This window comes from Pan troglodytes, chromosome 4, assembly GCF_028858775.2.
Source record: "Pan troglodytes isolate AG18354 chromosome 4, NHGRI_mPanTro3-v2.0_pri, whole genome shotgun sequence".
Lineage (NCBI taxonomy): Eukaryota > Metazoa > Chordata > Mammalia > Primates > Hominidae > Pan > Pan troglodytes.
The window spans coordinates 141,405,840-141,418,902 of NC_072402.2; the positions used below are offsets into that span (position 1 = coordinate 141,405,840).

Sequence of the window (13,063 nt, forward strand, 5' to 3'; positions counted from 1 at the left end):
CCCTTTCCAAAGTGTCTACTCTTTACTCAAGCCTGCTTTCTCGGCGTACTCTCCATTATTTACAACTTTTTGTATTATGTCTAGGATTAAATTTGTTTTCCATGGGAAAGTCATCTCGTAGGGTCTTATTCTATCACTCCCAGAAGCAGAAGACACCTCACCACTCATTATGAGTGTGGAAATCTGGGACACTTCAGGATGCCCCATTATTAACAGAAAATTGAGAATGCATGAGAATTGCTTCAAACCCAAGCCATTCTCTAAAAATATATCAATTAACATTTTTCTCTTCACTGAGCAATATCATAACCATTTAAAGGTGACTTATTTCATCTTTAATTACCAGACTCAAAGCTATAAAAGAAATGTTATTTTAATTTGGTAGAGTTTGGTTGTCAGAAATTCATCTGGCTTTTGGACCCATTTCCCTGAAATATCCCTAATTTATTTCAAAACTGCGTGATAGTTTGAGCCTCCTAATTCTGTTTCCCTACAGGTGTCCAGTCTGCAGTTTCAAAGGTGTTCAATAAAAGAAGGCTTAAGCCAGTTCAAATTATGGGTTCAGTTTATATAGTCTACCGTTGCCCTACCCCCCTCCTTTTCTTCTTAATGAGACTTACAGGAACACCACAACTTCATGGCTGAAGGTTTTATGCCTGCTGGTTATTTCCCCTCTAAAGCCACAGTCTTCAATGACATTATAATAATTTCCACATTATAATAATTTCCACAGTTGCTAACTTGTGTGTTGCAAGCTGAGAAGTAAGACATTCAGATGAAAAATGTATAACAGCAGGAGATGAGCTACTGGGAAGTAACCTGTTTCTAATCACGTGAGTGTCATTTGTAATAAGACACAAAGTATATAAAATATTAAAACTATAAATGAATAGAAACTTTTCTCTACCAGTTTTTCACTTGGCCTCTGTATTTCTTTTAATATTATTGACTTTTCTATTAAGTGTGCTCTTTGGTAGGTCAAACAGGCAGTTGCCAGGCAACTACGGCATGAAGTCTATTTTATTTGCTTGTCAGCAACTTCAGTGTCTATTTAGATTAGTGCAATCTTAATTATGTAAAAAATAAAAAGCATGGAAACAAGATTAGAAGTTTGTTGAAATGTTAAAGCTGTTATCTCTGAATAGATGGAGTTAAAGGAAGAAACTGAAGCTTTTATTATCTCTTTACTGGCAGGAAAACAGATTTGAGCTCATGATCCTTGGACCAAAGTCAGGATCGGCACCATCCAAATAAAAGGTTACTAAATCAGAGTTAGGGTGTAGACTGTGGGGAGACAGATTTACCAAGACCCTGTAGGGCTGGAAAGATAGATTCCAAACAGGAACATATCCACACTAAATTTACGTTTTCTAGCACGAACTTTCAATCTCCACCACACTTTTCTTCTCTCCCCTTCTTCTCACCCTTGCAAGTTGATAGCCTTTCAAAATGTATTATCGTTTGAGCAGGCTTTCAGAAGAAAACAGAGGCAATGCTGTTCTGAAGGGCCCTGAAGACACAGCAATGAACAAGACAGACAGCTTCTTGCTCCCAAGATTATGTTCTAGTGGGGATAGTTTAATATCTAAACATAAACAAGTGGAGACACAAAACAATCTCAGATAGTATTAATTCCTCAGAATAAAACAGACCAGGGGGATGTGACAAAGTTCAACAGATGGGGGCGGAGATGATGATTACTTTAGAAAAGGTGATCAGGGAGGTTTATGTGAGGTGGTGACATTTAAGTTAATATAAAATGACAAGAAGGAACCAGCCTCATTAAGTTTGAAGAACACAAATTAAATCAATGGTGTGTTTTACAACAGATGCTGTCATAGAAGCAAGAAAAAAAATGTCTGTGTTTACTTGTCTCAAGGAAATAAGCCAAAATATCACAGTGGCTACCTCTGGATGCAGATTAAAATCTGGAAATCCACTTGCCACTGTATAGTTTACCATATTTTTAATAATGAAAAAAATACCTAAAAACTCAAGACATGTCTAGAAAGGGATGCAAAACCCATAGCAAAAGCAACATTGCATCACTGTGAGCAACATTTAAGCAGTGCTAAATAATTGTACCCTGGAGAGGGTGCATCTGTCCCAAAACAGAAAGCATGACAGGCTGGATGTGGTGGCTCACACCTGTAAACCTAGCACTTTGGGAGGCCGAGGCAGGTGGGATCACCTGAAGTCAGGAGTTCGAGACCAGCCTGGCCAACATGGTGAAACCCTGTCTCTACTAAAAATACAAAAATTAGCCAGGTGTGGTGGCGCACACCTGCAATCCCAGCTACTCAGGAGGCGGAGGTGGGAGAATTGCTTGAACCTGGGAGGCAGAGGTTGCAGTGAGCTGAGATCAAGCCACTGCACTCCAGGCTGGGCAACTGAGCAAGACTCCATCTCAGAAAACAAAAACAAACAAATAAACAAACAAACAAAAAACCCCAGAAAACATGACAAATGGACCTCTAGTGGTTGGGGAAAGGGCAGTGAGGTCAAATGGGCACAAAGGACTCTGTGCTGCATCCAGGTCTTTTTCATGCCTCCAGGGATTGCTGCCCCTACAGTGAGACCTCCCATGGAAAATGCTGCTTTTTGAGGGTCCTTGCTTTAGGGAATTCCATTCTCAACAAAGAGAGGAGACAGAGACAGGGCACTGCCAGAGGAAAGCAATTGGAAGAAGAGGCTTAGTGACAAAGAACTTGGTCACACTCTAGTTTCATGACAAGTGCCAAAACATTTTAAACATAAGTTCTCAGTTTAAAAAACTCATTTGTCTTTAACTTAAATCATAGCTCTTTAAAGGAAATATAATGAAATAAACACATTTTTCTAACTAACTGAAAGCGTGTGGTATGCAAACAATAGATATTCTTGTGTCTTCATTTTAATTTTATATTTTGCCTCTAGTTCTGGGAGTGCTCCAGGAATAACAATGGAAAAACAAAACATACATCAATTTGAACCTCATGTTTGGCCAGGGTCTAAGCAAAAAAAAAAAAAAAAAAGAAGCAAGAGATTTGAGCTGAAGTCTAAATTTAGACAAGGAAGCCCTATCATTTCAATATAGAGGTGAAAAGAATTCGCCACTGATAACAATCAGGTTTTTATCCTTCCCACCCCCACAGGGTGTTAACCATAATAGAAAACAAGCTGACAACTCAGATAGTTAGCCCTACTTTCATTTACTCCTCTCTCACTCTGTGTGCCACAAAGGTTGAAAAATGAGCAAACCAGAGAACCTTCTTAGTAATGGTCAAGGAGAGAGCAGCAACTTAGAAGCCTAGGCCTCCGCAGCTTTGGACATGCTGAGAACCTAGCTCCAAGCCTGGAAGTTGTTGAGGATGTTCTCTGAGGACATCTCAGCTCACTGGCTTCACTGTGTGGACTTCTGTGACTGTCATACAGTGGCCTCAGATGTACAACCCATTGGCTCAATCTGGCCTGTAGATACATTTGGCTTTGTCGACTTCCCCCTTCTTCCCCCTCCCCCCTCCCTCCTCCTCCTCGTTTTTAAAATTGCTCCAACATTTTAAAGTTTCAAGGGTATCTGGGTTTCTGATATATTTTTTTTTCAATTGGAAGATCTGGCAATGTTGGGCCTACATTCTAATGTGGTCATACTTGGCAGAATCTAGTTGTGGCTGCCCGTAATAGAATGCAACTCCCACCTGGGCCCTGCACTCACTTAATGTTACCTTGTAGACACTTTTGTTTGCTCCCTCTGCTGAAGGTAGGGCTGGACCAAAATAGGCAGCGTTTTCCACTGTGGCTCAAAACCCCTGTCACGTGAACACAAAAGACTTAGCTGTGGCCAGCTGAAACGACCAAAGTGCACACATACGTCGTTGACTAGATGTCTGCTTTCTGAGCAAGAAAGATTCACTGCTCCCACTAGAAGGCTGAGAGCATAGACTTTAAAACCACTTGAGAATGACGCTCGGGTGAGAGAATAATTTTTAGTTCAATTGAAAGAAAAGCATTGGTGAGGGATTTGTGATTGACATTTCCTTCTGCGTGATTCTTCCCTTTTAAGAAACATTTTTGTTTCCATTCTATCTACTGGGGGCTTTTACAACGAGTATTTGGGAAAAATTTCATGGAAGAGTCAAAGGTTTTGAGAGGACTTTTTTTGTTCTTATAAAACTTAGTCAAGTGCCAGATATTGTATTTTAACTAGATTTCCTGCTCTGAAATAGGCCAGGGAAATGACCCGGAGCCAGGCACGCAATTGTCATGAGTGAGGAAGAGTTGTATACTTGGGACTGTGGAGAAAATGATCCCAAACTTTGGAAAGTCTAGTAATAACCCACACTAGGAAATAGCCCCAAATATACTCCTACCCCTGCTGCCTCTCCTCTCTACTCCAATTGTGTTGAATTGTATCTGTAAGCTGTATTATGGGTTTTCTGAAGTGGTTTACGAATAAGCAGAGTAAAGTAGTTCTTTCTATGGTCAGACTCCTAGTTGAAAAACCACCACGTATGATATTTTATAAAGCAAAAGAATCCTTCGCACAAGCTTGGAATCCCCTCTTCTTTATTTGTATTAGTCAATAAAGCAGACATTTCCTAGCTCCCAAAACACAATTCGAACTTTGAGCAGATATGGGCTCAGGCCTTGACCTGTATCTGGGCCAGAGCTACCTGCTTTGATTCTTCATGGAAAGGAAGTCCCTAATGAGCACATTACTTGACAAACAGACAAACAAGCCTTTTTAGTTTTTTTTTTTTGGGGGGGGGTAGGGGGTGGTGTTGGGAATTATTTGGTAGGTAAAGCTAATCAGAAGACACATCTCCCTTCTTTTTAAACTTCTTGCTGCATTCAGAGTGGCAAGTGGCCAATGATTACTATCGTTTCTATTAGTCATCTAGTTACATGTTTAGGGATAACATATTTTGCTTTTGATCGGAAAAAGTTATCTCTGAAGAAAGTCATGAATGAGCCATCTTGTAGAGAGTAGTATACTGTAAAATTAGAAAAGAACTGTTTTTGTATTAAGGACACATTTGAAAACTCTTTAAAACATTTCCTTAAGCCAACAATAGGCCACAAGAGCTCATTCATTCAGTAATCAACAAGGGCCAGGGGAAAGCATTCTGGGAAAAGAGAAGCTGAAATGCAAATGTCCTCAAGTGGAGGGTTGGGGAAAGCTTAGAAGTAAACAAAAAGGTAGCCAGAGTAGGTGACATTAAGAGTAGAACAAGATAAAGTCAGAAAGTTAGACAGGGCTCAAGTCATAAGAGGATTTTTCATAGTAGAGGGATGCATCCTTTGGGAACTCTAGACCAGTGCTGGCAAACCACAGCCTGCAAACTCAGTCTGGCCCTCTGCCTATTTTTACAAATAAAGTTTTACAGGAATACCTAAACGCTCATTCATTTAGGTATTGTCTATGACTGCTTTTGCACTACAATGGCAGAGTTGTGTGGTTGCAACAGAAACAATATGGCCCACAAAGCTGAACCTATTTGCTATCTGGCCCTTTCTAGAAAAGATTTACCAACCAGGTGTGGTGGCTCACACCTGTAATCCCAGCACTTTGGGAGGCCAAGGCGGGTGGATCACCTGAGGTCAGGAGTTCAAGATGAGCCTGGCCAACATGGTGAAACCCCGTCTCTACTAAAAATATAAAAACTAGCAGGGCGTGGTGGTGCGTGCCTGTAATCCCAACTACTTGGGAGGCTGAGACAGGAGAATCGCTTGAACCCGGGAGGTGGAGGTTGCAGTGAGCCAAGATCGCGCCATTGCACTCCAGCCTGGGCAACAAGAGTGAAACTCCGTCTCAAAAAAAAAAAAAAAAAAAAAAAGGAAAGAAAGAAAAGAAAAAAAAAGGTTTACCAATCATTGTATTAGATCATGCATTCTTGGTGGGTTTTTGGATGTTGCATTTGGCTTATGGAAAGTTGTCTCTTATGTTAGCTTTGTTTTCTAAAAAGACACTGGATATGATTGCAAGAACAAGAATACCTAAGGCTAAGAGCTGGGCAACCAAGCATGTCTGCCAGAGGATGCCACCTTTTAAAACAATACCATGTGTGTCCCAGGATACTCAAAGAATGAACGTGAGAGGTGGAGGTCAGCTGAGAAGTAGAAACTGAGCAAGTCTGCTCGCTGTTACATGGATTGGTAGTGGTGGAATACGGATGGTTGCTTACATAGTTGTTCATTTGATTTAATGTAAATATCTATTGCTCTTATAAAAGGTTGAGTAATTTACTCCCACATTTGAATAAATGCTCTCAAGGCAATATCTACAACACATTTGACCTCTCTATTGAGTCATTTTTCCAGACAGCTGTCTCTTGAGCTCGAAGAAACCACAGTTGTTTGAACAGGAACTTGTTTCCATTGAGTTTTGCAAGTAGGGGCTTGATTCCATGTTGGGCTTACCTCGGGCTCCCAAACAGGTTCTTCCCAAACATACCTCCCATATTTGCATTCTCCATCTTCCAACTGGCTAGAAACCATAAACTCCTTTAATTGTCTGCTTCAGGGTGTATTATTTTATTATGGAAAAAACTCTCTCACTGGAAAAAAACTATATTTGTTTATTTGGTTTTATTCCACATATAGTTAGAATGCCTAGTACATGGCCCCATGGGAGCTTAAAGCCTGATGCTCAGAAGGCTGAATTAGTTGCTGTGTTAATGTCATTTTTGGTGGCATCTGTGAAATTATTGTGGAGAGAAATGTTAAAGGTCAGGGAAGATGAAGCCCAGCAAAGAACACACCAGAAAGAACAGTGTTGAGGATTGAGTCTTGCTGTATTAGATGATTTTATACAATACCTGAGTTTCTATTTTTTTTAATACGAGCTATTACAGTGACAGAAAAGTGACTGAAGTCCTGTAATATTTGTGGAAGACTGGCCACAACCAAGTCATTTTGATTTTGAGAGTAAGTTACCTGGATTGAAGTGACTTTTGCAAAGCTCAGGTCATGGGTCCAACCTACTAAATGATTAATTACATGATTTCCAGTCTATGGAGATAGGTTATTTTTTTTTAACCTCAGTAGCCATCATTCATATCCTCTTTCATTCATTTACTTGTTCCATATTGAGAACACCTTATATGTGTTAAACACTATATTTGACACTGGGGAAATAAATGAATAAGACATTTATGAAGCACCTGTTATGATCAGTGATTAAGGTCCAGTTCCTACCTTCAAGGATCTCACAATCTAGTGGGGAAATTGGCATCTAAACAAGTAACTATAAACAGTGAGATGAAATTTAAAGAGAATAGGCAGTATTGGCTTTTAGTTAAGAAAATGAACTTGAGTGCCGGATTTTAAACTCAAACTGTGTGACTCTGAATGAGTTACACTGCTTCTATAAGCCTCAGTTTCCTCATTTGAAAAGGGAGGATGCTGCTAGAGTGTATATCACAGAGTGACCATGAATACTAAAGAGATAATACCTCTAAAGTTATGTTGTTAGCATGGTACTTGGTACAAGGTAAGTGTTTAATAACTGTTAGCTATTGTTATGTGTTACAGTGGAGACAAGCATTGGCAGATAGCTTTTTGGTTATGCACTTACATGGCTTGGAAACCAAATTCTATCACGTAAGGTTCTGTGACCTTGGGCGAGTTACTTTTAACTTTCCTGCGCCTCAGATTTCTATTTTGTAAAATGGAGATAATACCTATTTCACAGAATTGTTGTAGGACTTAAATGATATAATAGTGGTAAAGCTTTTGGCATAAAGACTGCCAAATACGAACTCAATAAATGTCAGCTATATTAACATAACTGCTGCAGCTATGAAAACAAAAAAAGACAACAATTGATAGGATGAGAAAACACTTTGCAGAGAAGGTGACACTTGCAAACATGTGTCATTGGTTGCCACGGGCATGGGTCAAAGCCATCATCCTTTGTGACTGAGCAAACAATTCTGCACCTGTTCTCTGGGTAGTGGTTCCGTGGCATTTTGTTTGTGTGGTTTGGGACAGGACGTTAAATTATGGAAAATTTGAGAGTCATTGCCTGTGTATTTTCATCAGATAGCACAGGGTGTGACAAGTTTAGACTCCAGTCTCCCTCTCTCTGAAAAAAAACAAACTTTCTTGGAATTTTCTTCTCAAGTTACAGAGAACAACTTCAAGAGCATTGAGGTAAGAATTCTACTCCACACTGACCACTAACATCCTCCCTCCCATTCCCCAAAGTTAGGCTCACCCACAAAACTAATTTTAGTCTGTGGATACCTCTATCCACTGGTAGAAATTCTAGGAAATAAGTGTGAAGAATACAAAAAATGAGCAGGATGACATGAAAAACTTATAGATATTTCTACATTCTCTAGACCCTTATGGCCTGCAAGCAAATAGTTTTCCTTACCATACTTCTTCCTTACTTGGTGTTTAGAATTAACCTCACCATTTTTCCTTTTGGGGGATAACTCTTTCTGTATTCTTAATTTAAGTACTTCAACAGAATTAACCACACTGCAAGTGACTCACTAGTGTAGACACCTGGCCTAGGCCTTATCACACTAGAAAATTGCCTTCTGCTAGCTTTGGTGATTGGCTTAGGGAGGGGAATTGACTCAGGTCTAAGCCTGCAGCTTCCAGGGGCACCATGGTGTACCTCAGAATGAAACAGACTCAGTGGAAGGCAGAGGGGAGAGAAGAAAAGCAAGACATGGTGAAATTACTTAAGTCCTGGAAACCTCCTGAACCCTGGACTTTTCATTTACATGAGCCAATAATTCACCTTTTTTGCTGAAGCTTGTTTTGCATTCAGTTTTCTGTCTCTTGCAACCATCAGAATCTTAGTGCACTCAGAGGCAATGTTTATGACCTGCACAAACTGGTGAGAAGCACTTTATTGAGCCACCAATAGATTGGTCCTTCTTGGCTGACCAAACCTTACAGAATACAGCAGAAAAATGTTCAAAACTACTTTGGCAGCCCAAGGGGCAAGTACAAAAGAAGCACCGGAAAGTACCCCACTACCAACTAGAAGCCTGGACCTATGACGGGTCAGTGACTTGCTCTTGTGTTCCTATTTCTACCCTTATAAATTGGGGCATAGGCATGGCAGCCCTCCCAGGGACGAGAAAGGGATAGAGAAAGGCAATCCAGGGACCAGCATGGGTGCTGGCTCAAGCTAGACCCTGTCCCTGGAAAGTAGTCTGTAAATCAGACTTTGCACCCAGAGAACACACCGGTTTTAGAAATCATATGCTGAATTCCTTTGAAAAAATGGGCAATTTTCCTTAATTTTTATTCTCAAGACCACACGGGACTATTCCCTTTTAGGTGTTCTGAAAATGAGGAAAAACTGTCTGGTTTTAGGCTTGCTTCAAGGATTAATGTCAGGTTTTACTGTGTTGTTTATCTCAAGTTGTCTTACCCTCAGATTGTTACTCAGCTTTTAGGAGGGTTTTTTCTTTGTTTGTTTGTTTTTTCCTTGGTGGTGGGAGGAACAGCAGCAGGAACGAAAACAGCAGCAGCCAGCCATGTACTGGACATTACTTTTGTGTATGGCATATGACAAGCATGACACATATCACATGCATTCATATGCATGATCCTTACAACAAGGACAGGTGTGATTATTATCCCACTGTACACATGAGAAAACTGACAGTCGAAGGTGACAGCTAGCGTCTTTGAGAGTCAGGGATTTGATTCCAAAGCCAGTAAATACAACTCCACCATCTTGATGTGTATCTTTAGAAAAGGCAAATGAATATGCCCACCATTTGCTTAGCATAATACAAGCAAATGCAAGAGTTTCAGAAATCTAAATTTTCTACCCTCAGAAAATGCACATTCTAGAAAATGCATCAAGGCTTCATGTGAAAGTCAATTAGAAAAAATTACAAATGGCCTATTATTTAATCTAAATTGTTAAAGGCTATAGAAATTTTAGAAAATAGAACTTTCATGACGGGGTAATTATGGGTACACTGTGGAGGGGGTTGGGGATTTTATATGTTTAGATCATTTGGATTTTTGTTTAAATTTCTCTAATGATTAAAATCTAACTGAAGATAGACATATCATCTATTTATTTTGCTTTCTACAGCCTTTGTTAGGAGTTTGCATAGGCTAATGCATACAACAAATAATAAATAGACAAATGCTAGCTGGCTCACTGAGATAATTACATACAATTATGAAGTCATAGATCCTAAAGACTATTGACTATAAGAAAAAAAGAGACTTTTAAAAGGCCAAGCAGATAATGGGTGTGAGATTCTGGGATCTATTTTTTTTCCCCCTCTCTTTAAGCGTGAAAGATCTTTGGGATATGACTTCAATCAGTCAGCTTAAAATGAACAAGAGTTGTTCATATACTTTGGGACAGAAAAATATTTAAAAAGTTTTTATTTAGTGATTATGAATTACTTCCACAAGGGGATGCCACCCTCTAAATCTATCTGACTTGTGGCACCAGCCCTGCCAAGCCATCCATCTTTTGACATTGTGAATGATAGCAAAATGATTCTTTTTCAGACTTCAAATGACATTTTAAACACAAAAGGCCAACAAGTACCAAAAAAAAAAAAAAAAAGGGAACGTTGTGGGATAAACCTGCAAAAGCAAACACAATGTGGTGGTCAGAGTTAGGCAGTGCATGGCTTAATCATTTTCTCTGCAGGAAAAGTCAGAATTACTGGAAAGTATATGGCTAAGCCCTGCTCTTGAAGCAAACTCCCACTTTGTGACTCAGTGAGCACACCTGTTAAATGGGCCCTTGAGAAGTGCTAGCACAGTGCATTTCACTTCCATTCCCTCTATCTGACAAGGAGCAGCTTTGTTTCCAGCCGGAATTGAGAGTCTGGGAGAAGTTTATATTGTGGTTCCCAAGCTGTGGAATACGGCTTAAGAGCATGTAGTTGCACAGGCTCTTGGGAAACATCTGTGGCTAAGTTAGTGTTTGCTTTGTATATGCAGAAGCTCATTTATGTGTAGGTGTGGTGACTTGGTTACACACGCATGGTGCTGTTTAGCTCTTTTTCCATGGGTCTGTGATTATCATATAAAGATAAGTATTTGAAGGGACAATTTAATGGTTAATGTTTCCTCCCTTTATACTGAGCTCTTAAGAATCTTTGATTTGGCACTTGTATGTTTTCATGTTATGACCTTAAATTAAATGCCAGAAGAATGTTTCAATAGCTGTTCTTTGGCACATAGCTCCTGATCAACGGTTAAGGGATTTGGGTCCATAGGTAGGTGAAGTTGGACAAGCCATTTTACCAGTAGGCTCGGTTTCATTCAAATGACAAGGGGGATTGGGAGGGAAGGTTTGAAAAAAATGCCAACCCATCATGTCAGACTTTGAATAAACTGTAAGCTCCATGAGGATAGAGACCATAGCTACATGCACTGGAGGTTGGCAAAGTAAGGCCTGTGGGCCAAGCCATATGGTTTTGTATGATCTGCAAGTAAGAATGCCTTAAAATAGCAACACTTTATATAGGTATATGTAAGTCCTCACATAATATCATTGATTTTCTCTCTTGGCCTGCAAAGATTAAAATATGTACTATTTGACCCTCTAAAAAAAGTTTGCTGAACTCCTGGTTTAGATCATCATTTTAATTTCAAGGTCTAGCACAATGCCTGATACAGGCATTAGGTTGAACTGAATATTCATTGAGTTATCCAGAATTCATGGTATTGATCATGAGGTGGTGGACACTATCTCACCTAATTTATTTAGAAATGGAAATGGCTGACTTGGTCAGGTGGCTAAAATGGAACCTGCTTATAGGTTACTTAGATGTCAATGTGTAATGTGTTTGATTTCTGCATTGGTCAGTTACATTCTTTTTGTTCTTTAGCCACCAATATTAGCCAACTTTCTTGTAGCTACAAGCTGTTGATCCCAGCCTGTATTTTGCTGGGGTGCTATTTGTTGGTGGTTGTATCTTGCTACTCAAATAAGGACAGCAGACAGTGTACTTGTTAGAAATGTATAATCTCATGCCTCATCCTGGAACTTTTGAATCAGAATTTGCATTTTAACCATATCCCCAGATGATCTGATGAATGCTGAAGTTGGAGGAGCACTAGTATGGTGGACATTGACGGTGTCTAGCAGTACCCTACTATACTTCCTCCTTTCTAGCACAATACTGACTTTTTTATTGTTCATGTTTTATTCTGTTAGAATCATTATTAATGTCATGTTTTACAAGGTACAGTACTGATTTTTGTAAACATGATCCACACTCTCCAACACAGCTCACATAGCTTGGAACACTGTCCCCAGTTGCAGATGTGGCCTGATTGGCCTGATGGGTTTTTTTTTTATCCTCTTTTCCAGTCATATATTCAGAAAAGACTAAGTGACTCAACTTGGCCAGTGACAGTGGATCAATGATACGTCAAATAAGTCCTCTAGAAGCCTCTGGCAAAAGGTTTCAGAAGGTTATCATTGTGTATGAAGGAGGGGCCTAGATTTCCCTCAGAAGAAGCCAAAAATAGAGGGTTGGGGCCAAGAGGATCACAGGGAATGGTATTCCTGGGCCAACCCTACCTCTGGCCCTCCTTTCAAATGAACCAATAAAGTCTCTGTAAAACAATAACTATTTCTTACTGAAATGGGAGAGTTCCCTGACCCCCTCACAGGATGTGTGACAGGGGTGTGGCTCATCTGTTTGGCTGCCACCACTGCCCAAACCCTTTATGTGATGGGGAGCATGCAGATGGACAGGTGCAGGAGGCAGGGCGCTGGGCTCCAGCCCCACAGCAGCATCCAGGGGTAGAGTCCTATGACTCCCTGGAGCCCAAGTGGGCATGTGTTGCAGCACACTCTTTTAGCCTTGACATCTGTGGACGGCTTAAGTGTTAACCAGCTCAGTGGACCCTCTGCCTTTTTGCAAGGGCAGAGGGCCAGTGTGACAGCTTTCTGTATCCTGAACTCTTGTCCAGAGTCCTGGAAGAATCAGATCACACACAGATTTGAAGGATGGTGAATGCAGGGGTTTCATTGGGTGGTGGAAGTGGCTCTCAGTGGGATGGATAGGGAGCTGGAAAGCGGATGGAGCAGGAAGATGATCTTCCCCTGGAGTTTTGCTGTCCA

General features: G+C 40.3%; 1 long non-coding RNA gene across 1 annotated transcript; it reads left to right on the forward strand.

Annotated features, from left to right (window-relative positions):
• Window positions 1-7,750: 7,750 nt before the first annotated feature.
• Window positions 7,751-12,566, forward strand: LOC134810028 (uncharacterized). The gene is made up of 2 exons (XR_010157096.1): window positions 7,751-8,133; window positions 12,305-12,566. It is a non-coding gene; the product is annotated as an uncharacterized LOC134810028 (long non-coding RNA).
• Window positions 12,567-13,063: the final 497 nt, after the last annotated feature.